We start from the raw sequence: 12720 nt of genomic DNA on the forward strand, positions 1-12720 counted from the left end.
ACCTCCAATTCTACCTTATTTTCTTGTAGTTTTAACCAGTAAGAAATTGAATCCAAACATTTTAAAGAGATGACTTCTTATCCTATAATAATAAAAAGGTTCTTTGGGACTAAACTAGAATGTTATGATTGGTTTGACTTGAAACGATAGTGCTTTAAAGCTATAAGCTCAAATTAATCAAATTTAGAGAGAGAGAGAGAGTAATGGGAGAAATTTGATAGTGGGGGTGTTAGTGCCTAAATTGAATAGTAATTAGGTGTAGAACATAGGAGTGGACATGAGTAAAGGAAATGGTAGTGATTAGGTGCTTAATTATTGTAATAGGCATTTTTAGCCAATAGAGTAATTGATTCTAGGTGCCTCAATTATGCAGATTCTCTTGTATGACATGTTAAAATAGTGAGAAAAAAGTTTGGATAACATTTTGAAATACAGGTAACCCTTTCTATTAGACAAAAAGTTGAGGTAACTATATAGTTTGTTATGTTTATTAGCTATTATAATTGTGTAAAAGTAAACATATGCTTTTGAATTTGGTTTGTGAATCTTGGTGCATGGTTCTTCAAATGGCTTTTGCCATTTGATATGTTTATTGAATAACTATTCCTTTTAAATGAAAAAGAAAAACATTGTATCTATATATATATGTGTGTGTGAATTATGGGTGTAAAGTATGTGAATGAGGAAAAATAGTGAAATGTATGGGAGAAGCATGATCATAGGGTATGGGAATTCACCTAAGGTATGTGTGAATATGTATGTTTGGAGATGTGAGTGAACAAATCTATATGGTCAAGTTGGCACCATAGAATATCTGGTGCAGTATTCTTTTAGGCTTGTACCATGGGTAATCCAGTGCAACATTATACTAGAACTTTTATCATGGAACATCCAGACAATCTAGCAACTTCCTAGTGCCCATTAGGGTGCAGTTAAGAGTCAATGACACCTTTATGTGTGCTTGGGTTAATTTGTGATTGATCCATTAGAGCCAATGGTTTTGTATTAAGAAGCTTCGAAGGTTTGGTGGATAGATGATTATGTTATTGTTGATGAATGTGTGAAAATACTTTAGAAAAAGGAAATCCTATATACTTTATATACATATGCTATTGCTTTGACTTTGCTACTTTGACATAGTTAATTGTGTTAATGAATATTGAATGAGCTATATTAGTTACTAAGATTCTCCTAAAAGCCCATTGTAAGAACTAGGGTAATGACTTGAAAATATAAGTTGTATATATATATATATAAGTTGCCATAGGTTTTGGGTACATGTGTATATTATTGTGAATGTTGATTTGTTTGGTAGTTTTGGTATGCTAGCCCAATGTAAATGTGTGTATGTAGTGACAATGTTTGTATGGGCTAGTAGATGATGTAGATGTCTATAAAAGAGAATTACATATATTATGTGTAAAGTTGGCCAGTTTTGTCGAAAGTAAAGGAGAGAAAAGAAATTTATGCCCAAATGTATGAGACGGGCGATTGAGCAGCCAAATACATGTATGTGTTATATTGTGTATGCCATTGCTCAATCAGGTGTTTATTGTCTATTTTGATATGGTCAAGTCCCTAAAAGTGGCTAATTGATAGAACACATTTGTTACCCACTTTTATTTGTCAATTAGGACCCTTTTATTAATGATTTATCACCTTCAAGTGCACACATTGCATTAGATTTGGAATTTTGCCTAAGTTTCTAGGTTTAGTGTATTAGGGGTATTTTGGTTCAAAAAATAAACTTTTGAGAAAAAGTACAAGAAAAATTGAAAAAGTGAATTTTATGTCCAGTTGATGAGTGGTGAAATTAGATTTTTAAAATTCATTTTAGTTTGGGAGTAATTAAATTAAAAAGTCAACACTTTCTTAAGTGTCTTAGTTTGACCTAGTTTTTGGTTTGCCTTTGTGTGAAAATTTTTATAAAATTTTGTGCAGCCTAAAACTTGGTTAATTTAATAAATTCTCCCTTCTAATTATGAATTTAATTCTGGATATTAATTAGATTTTATTATATCACATGTCATTTAATTGAATTATGTGATTTATGTGACATAGGTAGCATGTGACTTATACATCAATTGGGCAATTAAGGTCAACACTCCTTGAGGTCAATGGCTAATGGTTTTCACATGAATTATGATTAATTTGAGGGATTAAATAAGCTTAAATGATATGGATGACACATGAAAAATTATACACACATTGGAATTATCTACTAACCAATAGGAGGTTGCCACATTGCAAGTGTGATAAGGCTCCCATTTCCATTTTAATTTCTTTTCCTTTTTTTTTAATTGAGTATTCAACTGATGGGAAACACTTTGAAGCACGTCCATACATCTCATTTTCAGATCCAACAGTCATCTCATTCATCTTCCATTATTGTGAAAAGGAAAGTTCATTTCACTCACTTTATTTAGCATTTGAATCATTAGGTAATTAGTTTAGATAATTAGCTAGGTAACTAAATTCCTACAAACTTTAGTTGATTTATTTCACTAGATAACTTTCAATTAGACTTAAAACCATTCCTTAGGAGATGACCTAGGGTTGGCCCTATATTGCATTAGGGTTATCTTTAGTTTAATTTTGAGGATAAGTGACTTAATTCCTATCACTAATGAAATGTGATTTCATTTGGAGAAGCTCAAATGGAAAATTTTGGCATAAAATGATCAAAATACACTTGGGAGTTTAATTTTTGAATAGGATATCATATTTAAATGAAACTAATGTCATTGGTTTGATTATGACATAAGAGTTATATGGGCATTTGAATCACCCCAATCAGACATCGGATGCAAAAATAGCGCACGTTCAAAATTGGCATCAGATTTTACAACTTGACAATAGAATTTAAGGTGTGTACTATGGTGCATTTGTTAATGTGGGACAATATGTTGCAATGCATGGCACAAAGTGTGGGAGCTATGTCTCAATGCCACATGTGGCATAAGCCGCGACATATGGCCCCTAGTTTGGCTTAATTTGGTTAGTTTGAATATGTTTTCTTGTTGAATTTAATGTGCTTATGCATATTGCTTTTGCTATACAGTATTTTACAAATTGAGTATTTTAATAAATGGTTTTAGAAATGTTTTATATTAGGAATCCCATGTTTTTAAAGTAAATGGTTTTAAATTAACTAGTAGATCAAGTAGAAGATTGTATGGTAATGTCAGTAAGGTATTACACAGCAGGACACTGTGGACTATGAGGTGGTGTGAAAATGGCTGAATGAATGGGGTAGATCAGATTTCTTAAGAATAAAGCATGGGATGATTCATATTAACATAGAAATTATCACTCAACCAATAACAAAGTGCCAGTTAAGGACATGTGTGGAAGGTGTGAGGCTCTCTTAGGATTTAAGCTTCTTTTTAATTTATTTTAGGAGCTCTTAATTTGGTCAAAAACATGCACAACTTTAATTTTTATTAAATAAATCAGATTCAAACACAATTTGTAACATCTTGAATTTCTAATCTTGTATTAATGACTAATTAAGAATGGATTAATGATTTAATATGGGAATAGGATTCTGGGTAGTGAAGTGTTATTTTGACTCATTAGGATATTATGTGAATAGATATGAGTAGAAGAGTGGAGTCTTGAAGTAGACATGTGAGCATAGTAAGGATTTCCTTTATTGTGTCATGCCCCACGACAGGGGATAGATGCCCTGCGGCACATGGAGTAGAAATTAGAGTAATAGGGATGTGTTTGACTTATGAAATAGAAGATAGAAATGTAGGAGGAGAGCTTAAACATAGAGAACAATAAGGACTGTGTTAGGGCAAGCTAAATCAAGAGCAAGGACGGTGTTTCTGACTTGTTACTTATCAGATAAGTCATATACTGCCTTAACCTCCTAATCTACCCTATTTTCTCTTAGTTTTAGCCAGTGAGAAAGTGAATTTAGGAGTTTTAAGGAGTTGATTTCTTACCCTATAGTAATAGAAAGGTTCTTCAGAACTAAATTGGTGCTTTGTGACTGGTTAGAGTCGAAATGATAAAGCTTTGGAGCTGTAAGCAAGAATTTCCCTAATATAGAAGGAGAGTAGTAAGAGAACATTGTTAGAAAATGTTAAAGCTTGGAATAACAAGTAATCAGTGGTAATGTGTGTAGTCGAGTGTGAAATGTGGAATTGATAGCAATTAAGTGTTTAAATGTGATAATTGATACTTTTGGTCAATAGAGGAATTGACTCTGAATGCCAATTCTATGTAGATTCTAGTGTGTGATACGTGAATTGTGAAAAAGGAGCTTAAATAGAGTTGAAGTTACATGAGTAACCCTTTCTATTGAACAAAAGGGTTGACGTAACCATTTGATCATCTATCCAAGGCCTTAAACTTTACCTGGAAGCATGTAAGGATTTAGTCAACTCAAGAACTTGAAGGAGACCTCCATAGAGCTTGAAAGCTAAGGAATTCTTGGTTTGTGGAGGGAAAATAAAGGAGGAGGAGCTATAGTTCTACACTTACATCTTTAGCAAAGGATTGATATGACCTAGCTCTTCCATTTTACTTCACTTTGTAATTCTAGATTTAGGTTACATTGTGATTGGCTTGGACTCTTATTTAAGAAGACTATTATTGTAATGGTAGATGACTTATTTGAATTTTTTTCTATGATTTTGACTCCCTTCTCAATGTTGCCATGTTGATGAATGGCATAATTTTGTGGTTTATTAATGTGAATTTTCTTGGAATTAGTCATGCATAATCTTATGGATTGATTTCTAGCCTTATTCTTGTGTTACATAATCTTGTTGTACTTGAGTGCCATGAGAGAGAAAGATTAATTAGTCATGCATTAAATATAGCTGTCATGATAGCACCTTTAAACCAACTTCCAGAGTGAAACATTTCTCCATACGTTGTCTGATTGTGGTAATCCCAAAGCACACAAAAAGATTATAAAATTTTTACTTGTGACCTAAATTTCAAGAAAATCCAATAGTCAGATTGAAATTTAGACACCCGGACATAAAAGTGTAGCTTTTTACATTTTTAAAATTGTCCAAGTCTCATTCTAATAGCCACAAACCTATGAGAACACTTTGGACACATCAAATAGGACTAATAGTACATAATAGAACATTTAAATGATGAAAAAATCTCCCATGTCAAAACTTGACCATCCGAGTGCCATTTCTTAAAATGGACTCTAAGCCTCTAAAATTTACAAATCACACAAGAGTGGCCAAAAACTATTCCAAACACCATATACACATATGAATACATATACTAAATATTTTCACTTAGCTTAGAGATCCTCATGGGACCGACACACCTACTCTCTATCTAAGGTATATGTTTTCCCATAGCATACCATTTGCATTACAACTACTTTGCATTTGTTTGTAGAATCACATATATACCAAAATAAACATTTGTTTGTAGTGCAAACTTGGTTTACCAAATAAATCCACCAAAACAACACATCATAACTAAGTTTCCTAACTACAAGTCTACAAGAAGACAAAAATTCATACAGAAGCACACAATCCACACATATTCACATACATTTATAGTCACATTCTACTGGCACCCTAGTCTAAATACATTGCAATAGATTTTCTCAAAAGAAAGGGGTTATAGTTCTTTACAATCCACAAATAACCCTTAGCTCTGCTCCTTTCCTTATCCACTACCGAATCCTTCACTTGGACCTAGAAATATTGAAAAGAAAGGGGTGAGATAACCACAATCTCAGTAACAGAGAAATCTAAATTTATTATTATAAAGTAATCTATAGTTGAATAAATGAATAATAAATTAAAATAACAAATAATTTAGTAATTTAAAATGTATGAATGCATGACATTGGTCAGTATAACCTTTCCTGACCAATAGAATGCCCCCTGCCACTCTTTAGCTCACAGGTAAACCTTATACCCACTTGTACCTCTATAAGTACAAAACACAATTTAAGGCACGATTGAATCCACTTAACTGCCTATACTCCTTTGACATGAATCCTGAGCAGTTGAAGGTAACTCCCTCCTAAAGCTAGCCCATCCTACTTTCCATATGAGGGCTACCTTGGCCTAGGCACTCAACCTTACACTTTATATGTCAGATTTCCTACCCACTGAGAGGTGTTGAACACTCAATCCACTAATCACTTTAGTGTACTAAGAGCACAATATGAAAGGCAATACTAAGTGCTGACAGTATGCCATAGAATATCATAAGTCCATACCTCCCTATTGGTGAACTCCCACTAAAATCATGCCTTTCACTCTTGTCTACCTTTCCTAAGCATTGACCACTTCAACACTATAGGTAGTATAAAAAATATAACTCCTCCCTTAAGCGGGTCCAAAAGTGCAACTTCTATTTTCTACAATTACAATGCATGCAAACAACCTCGTTTTTATAAAAAAATTATTGTTAAACAAATTAAAAACATATATGCACTATTATTTAAGTAGTATCCCATAAGTCTTTATAAAATATAATTAATTGTGTTTAATCATTTAAAACATGTAATTCATGCTAGCTAGTAATATTTATTCGAAAATAGCTAAACAAAGTAATAAGAAATATAAATTTTCCTATTACCTCAACTCTTTTGTACCAATAGCATTCCCTTATACAAAAATAAGACTTAGCTTGTCCCTTATGTTCTGAACAAATTCCACCAATAATCCCTATAATATATAAGTGATTCACATCACTTATCATGGCAAATAGTATAAAAGAAGACTATAACTCATACTACAAAACTTAGGTTAATGAGCTATAATCCATCTCAATGGTCTATATATTAAACCAACCATTCACATAGCATTACTTAACCACTAAAACCATTTATTAGCCACCACTAGGGCAATTTCCAAATTATACAATATTTAATTAACCAAAAACCTTCACTTAGTGTTACCAACTTTCATAATTATTCCTTATAATGAAAACTAGAGCTTAATTTAAATCTTATCAGATTTAAATGGCACAATTATAACTCAATCAATAGGCTTAAACCATTGAAGAGCAAAACCCAATCCCTTAGGGTTTGATTTTCGCCCTAAAACTCCCCTTTTCATCTAATTGCCCACTCAAAACATTTGAGCACTATATAAAAACTCAAAACAACCTCTCAAGAACCCAAAGAAACCAAAGATTATGAGAACAAAGACTTTGGGATTAAAATTCAAGATTTACCTCTTCCAAAAACTCAAGAAAACCAAGAGGGAAGGAAGAGGATTGAAGTAGGGAGCCTACCTGTTGTATAACCAAGCTCACAACAGTCATAAAACCTTCTAGATTTGAGCCTAACTCTCTCTCTTCATTCTCTCTTCTTCCTCTCACTCTCTCATTTCCTTGCTCTTTGTATCTTTGCTTTCTTTGTTTCATTTCCCTTTCCACGTGCTTTTCCTTTTAAAAAACTTACTTTAACAATTCGAGGAAAATTACAAGGAAGGGCTCAACATTTCTTATTATAACACAAAAGCTCGAGTCAACTTTGATAATTTTTTCATAGTTAAAATAAAATAAAACCAAACTTTTGTTGAGTAAAATTCAAACTCTGAACTTCTATCAAAGTATTTTAAATTTTAATTTAATTATAAATATTTTATTTTAAAAAAATAGGGTCTTAAAATCTTCGAGATGTTACAACTTTTGATTAATGAGGGCATAATTCATGGTTAATGACTTAAGTGGCAAGGAATTCTTCCTAAGTCAAGCTCTAGGAACTTACCCATTCACCCTTCATACTCAAACACTTTAATTCTTCCCCTAACTTGTTTTCCTTAGTTTATTAGCTTTAGTAATTGATTTGAACCCTAAACATTTAGACTTTAACCTAATGTACTTAAACAACTTCTGTACTTGAACTAGTAGACACTTTTATTGCAAGATGACCTATGTTAGCCTTTTGCTATATTAGGATTAGCTTAGTATTATTGTGAGAGATGAATGACTACACTTGTCAAAATTTGGCCTTTTATCGGGGAAGTCTGCGAAGTTTGATTTTAGGATAGTTTAGTTCTTAATTTGCATTTTTTTTAGAAAATTTTGAAAAGTTATAAAAAAAATCTTATTTTTGGTTTTTTCTATATATTTTTTTTTGTGTTAATTTGTGTCTAAATTTCAAAAAAATGAAAAAAATTCATTTTTTAGGGTGTCTCGTATGGAGTTTGATAATACTTTGTTTTCAGTGTTTATACTTTGACTTCAAAAATTGATTGGGAATGAATTTGGGATATTTTAGACTTGAAATTTGGTTGATTAGAAATCTATATTTCTTTGCTTTGTTTTAAAATTGATTTCATCAATTTTGAATGTGGAAATTACTTTGTAAACTTTTTAAAAGCCAATAAGGTCTAGGGAGTCTTTATAGAGGATTTCAAAACCCTATGGCAATATTGAGTGAGCATAATTTTTACATTGTATGTCCAAATTACTTGGGTAAGAATCACAAAGCTCTAGTTTAACTCTCAAGAACCTTTTTATTACTATTGGGTAAGAATCAAACCCCTTAAATTTTATCGATTCAATTTTTCTATAACTCATATTTAGAGAAATTTGGGTAGAATGGAAGATAAGGGTTATACGTAGCTTAACCAACAAGTTAGTGATCAGAAGTACCTTCTAATACTCTGAAGTGGCTTGCCCTACTAGATCTTAGCTTTTTCTCTTCTCCTTCTCATGTGTTTCTAATTATTTCTTATGAAATTCACCCAAATTTCACGACTTAAGGGGTCATTTTCTAGTTCATGTGCTGCAACACATGCAGCATTAGCCGCAATGTGTGGCATAGTAAGGACTCCTTACCATGCATACTTGCTTTAACTCAAAACATGATCCTTCCACTTATATATGTCCATTAAACATCCCAAAGACTCAAATGATCAATAAATCATCCAAATCTCTAATCTTTTACTAATTAGCACTTTACCCATAATTAAGGGCTAATCACAGGATTATAAAATCAAGATGTTACATAATGAATAGATATGGGTAGGGATCACATTTCTAAGTGAAGCAATATGCCACATGCTGTGACAGATGCTGCTTGTACCATAGTGTATAGACTAAAAAAAGACCCCTTAAGTTGTGAAATTGGGGTGAATTTCAAAAGGGAGAATTACAAACACACAAGAAGGAGAAGAGAATGAGCTGAGTTATAATAGGGCAAGAGATTTTGAAGCATTGGAAGGTACTTTCTATTAGCAACTTATCAGGTAAGCTATGTATAACCCTTACCTTCCATTCTATCTAAATTTCTCTTAGTATAAGTTATAGATAAATTAAATTGGAGAAATTTATAGGGCTTGATTCTTACCTAATAGTAATAAAAAGTTTCTTGAAAGTTAAATTAAAGCTTTGCGATTGGTTAAGAACTGAATGATAGAGCTTTAAACTCATAGTCTCCATTTGGCCTTAATTCAAAGGAAAACAAGGGTGAAAATCATGTGAAAGTGAAATAGGGTAATTTGAGTTAATGTAATGTGATAATTGAGTGTTAATGAACCTAGAATGAATAAGTGGAAAGAAAAGAATGGCTAGTTAGAGCGATAGTGAATAATTAAATATTTTTGGTCAATTGAGCTAATTAACTAATAATGCTAATTTTGTATAGATTGGCATATTTTACATGTGAGTTAAGAAAGGAAGCTTGTAAAGAGACTTTGTGGTAACTAAAATCCACGGGTAACCTTTCCAATGATAAAAAGGTTGAGGTAACTAAATAACTTCATTTGTTTGACTATTTATTACAACTATGTGTAACTATACTAAGTAGTGCATGAAACCATTTTAAACTGAGCATGTTTAGTAGCATTGTATATTTATTGCATGAAAAGAACTTTGGTTAAACAAGTAAATGAAATTGTGTAATTTGATATAGAAATGTATCTATGTGTATATATGAGAATAGTAGTGATTGGGAACTTGTAATTAGTTTTGAAAGCATGATCATAGGGGTGGAATTTCGCTCGTGTAGAGTGTAGTCATAAGACCATATGACATCATTCTCCTTAGTGCCTGATAGGGTATGGTGTTAGAGAATTATATCTCTTTAGTTCCTTTCAAGGTATGGTGTTGGAGATTATCTCCTTAATACTTATTAAGGTGTGGTGTTAGACATTTAGACTCCTTAGTATCAATCTAATGCAGAGTTAGAGTCAACGACACCCCATCATGTGTATTGGGGGAAATCATAGTCTGAAAGTGAGATAGAACACCTTTAGCTTGGTTATTCTACCACTGAAAGGTAAGCTCAGAGCTAATAAGAATAGATATTGGTCTAAGGCGAGCCTATGGTTTCAAGTCGGGGTGATTTGGAGGTTTGGTCGATAGTGATCATGTTATATGTGGAAAAGTAGTGAATATAGTTGTTAAAGAAGTGAAATGATATATATTGATGTGATTTATAATGAAACATAGGATATATGATATGTTTGCTTACATATTATGCTATACTTTCATACAGTTGCACATGATAGTCAATAGGAATAGTTATTCTATTACTAAGATTATTATCTCACCCTCATGGTTACATTTCTCAAGACAAAGCAGTGATTAGGGCAAGGAAAAAGAGTTTAGACCGATATAGTAGTGCTGAGGTTGAGACTTCTGAGTTGGTGTAATAAGCTAACTGAGTGTGAATACTATATATGATGAAATGAGTAATTTTTGTGATTTGTATACTATAAAGGAGTATTTTCCATAAGGATTACATGCTTGTCCAAGTGGTGATTTGTAGAGAATTGTAGTAATTTTTGTGAATTTTAGCCCATACGTGTGAATATATGATGAAATGAGTAAGATGGGCTAAGATTTAGTTATGTGTATGCATGAGTATGTATAGTGGTGAATTATGTCATGAGAAAGGTCGAGTGAGCTAGTTTATGCCAAGTTATGCTAAATTGTGATTAGTTGTGAAATGTGAAAATGGGCTATTGAACAATTGAGTTTTGATATATGTGCATATGTATGATATAGTGTTGGGTCCTAAGCTTTTCAAACAAGATTTTTAGGGTACAATGTGGCTTGTGATTGTGGTGATTTAGTTAACCCCTCCTAATGTTAGGTGGATAGTAGGAAACGTTACATATGCTAGAGACACATTAGTAATTTTAAAATGTTGAAGAGCCAACCCAGAACTCTAAAAGTTTATCTTTTAGCATAAAGTACATCAATAATGTACATCAAGTTAAAAACAACCAATTTGGCATATTGCTAGCAAATGAAAGAAAATGATGATATAAATTGCCATCCATCGTGATTAGAATTTGACCTCCTATAACAAAGTAAGGAATGAACATGAAGAGCTAGCATTTTGACAAGGTTAGAGCATCTAATTAGAAAATAATGGAAGAAGGACCAAGTAATTTAGGAAAATTAAATAGGTAAGTGATATTCATTTAAATCCTAACAGCTTTAGCATCTTGCAATGTCATGGCGAATCATGATTTATAATGGTAAAAATTGAAAGAATAATGTATTTTTCTAGCATAGTTCTCCTAAATTGTTAGTAGCAAGTTCCTTGTTGAACAAAGCCCTAGGAGTCACCATTTTTATTCTAAAATTAAGATCCTTCATATCAAAAATAGAATATAAACCATGGCAAATCACTACTTACATTAGAGTTTGGTAGCCATTTTACCTACATAAATTTTTGGTTTAGCCAACACATCCAGCATTGATTTACCATTGATGTACTAAAACCTTACATCCATTAAAACAACTAGCTTTCATTGTACCATTGTATGAGCCATTAATCGCAAAAAAAAAAACTATAAAATCCAAGAGGAAATATGAACTTTTGGATCACATGGCAACTTATCTATTAGGAAGAAGAAGGCTAGGAGAGAAAATCAAGGGTGTCAACCTAAACTCACCAGATATTGTATTCAATAGTATATGATAAGATAAAAGACTGAATTGGTGTGACTTATAGATTGGAACAATGAATGAAAATAGAAGAAACACATACCTTACTTGTCTATAGATCACAAACTCATCTTCATCTATAAATTGTAACACCATAAAAATTCCTATTAAAATAGATATTTTAGGAATTAATTTGACTAAAAGGTGGTAGATGGGAGTATAGAACACAATAGTCAAAGGAATCCCATTGAAAATATGAATGAAATTCAGACTTCAAAAAAGAAAGATGCAACATTCTACTAGAAACATGAGAACTAAAAGAGCAAGTTGGTAGCATGACAATAATAGCCAACAAATTCATCAACTTCCAATCACAGAGGACAATAAAGGAAAGAACACAACAAAAAAGTAAATTTTTGTCCATTAATTATCAAGAAACTTCATAATTAAAATGAAGGACCACATAAAATATAAGTAGTTTGTCCTAGAATAGTCAATAAGTTGACAGTAAATCCATATAGGTGTAACAATATGCAGCATGCTATATCAATTTGCCAATAAGTATTGCAAACCAAATGTAGTTTATTTGATGGTATACAATACTATTAGATAAGTTGTTCATCTAGTTCTTGCATGTATTAGGAGTGGAAACCTGAAATATAAACACACACCCTCTGCCTGTCAACTTTTGCTACAAAAAGGATTGGAAATGAAAAAATTTCTAACAAAAAAAGGTATAATTAATTAATCCACTATTATTAAAACTCAAACAAATCAAGGTGGATAAAAATTTCAATGTTCTACAAGGTTACAAGTATATTAAAACTCCATAAACCCCAACAACTAGAGCAATAAAAATGGAAA

This window comes from Prosopis cineraria, unplaced genomic scaffold (assembly GCF_029017545.1).
Source record: "Prosopis cineraria cultivar Desert tree isolate PC_DT_omini unplaced genomic scaffold, ASM2901754v1 PC3, whole genome shotgun sequence".
In the NCBI taxonomy this organism is placed as follows: Eukaryota; Viridiplantae; Streptophyta; class Magnoliopsida; order Fabales; family Fabaceae; genus Prosopis; species Prosopis cineraria.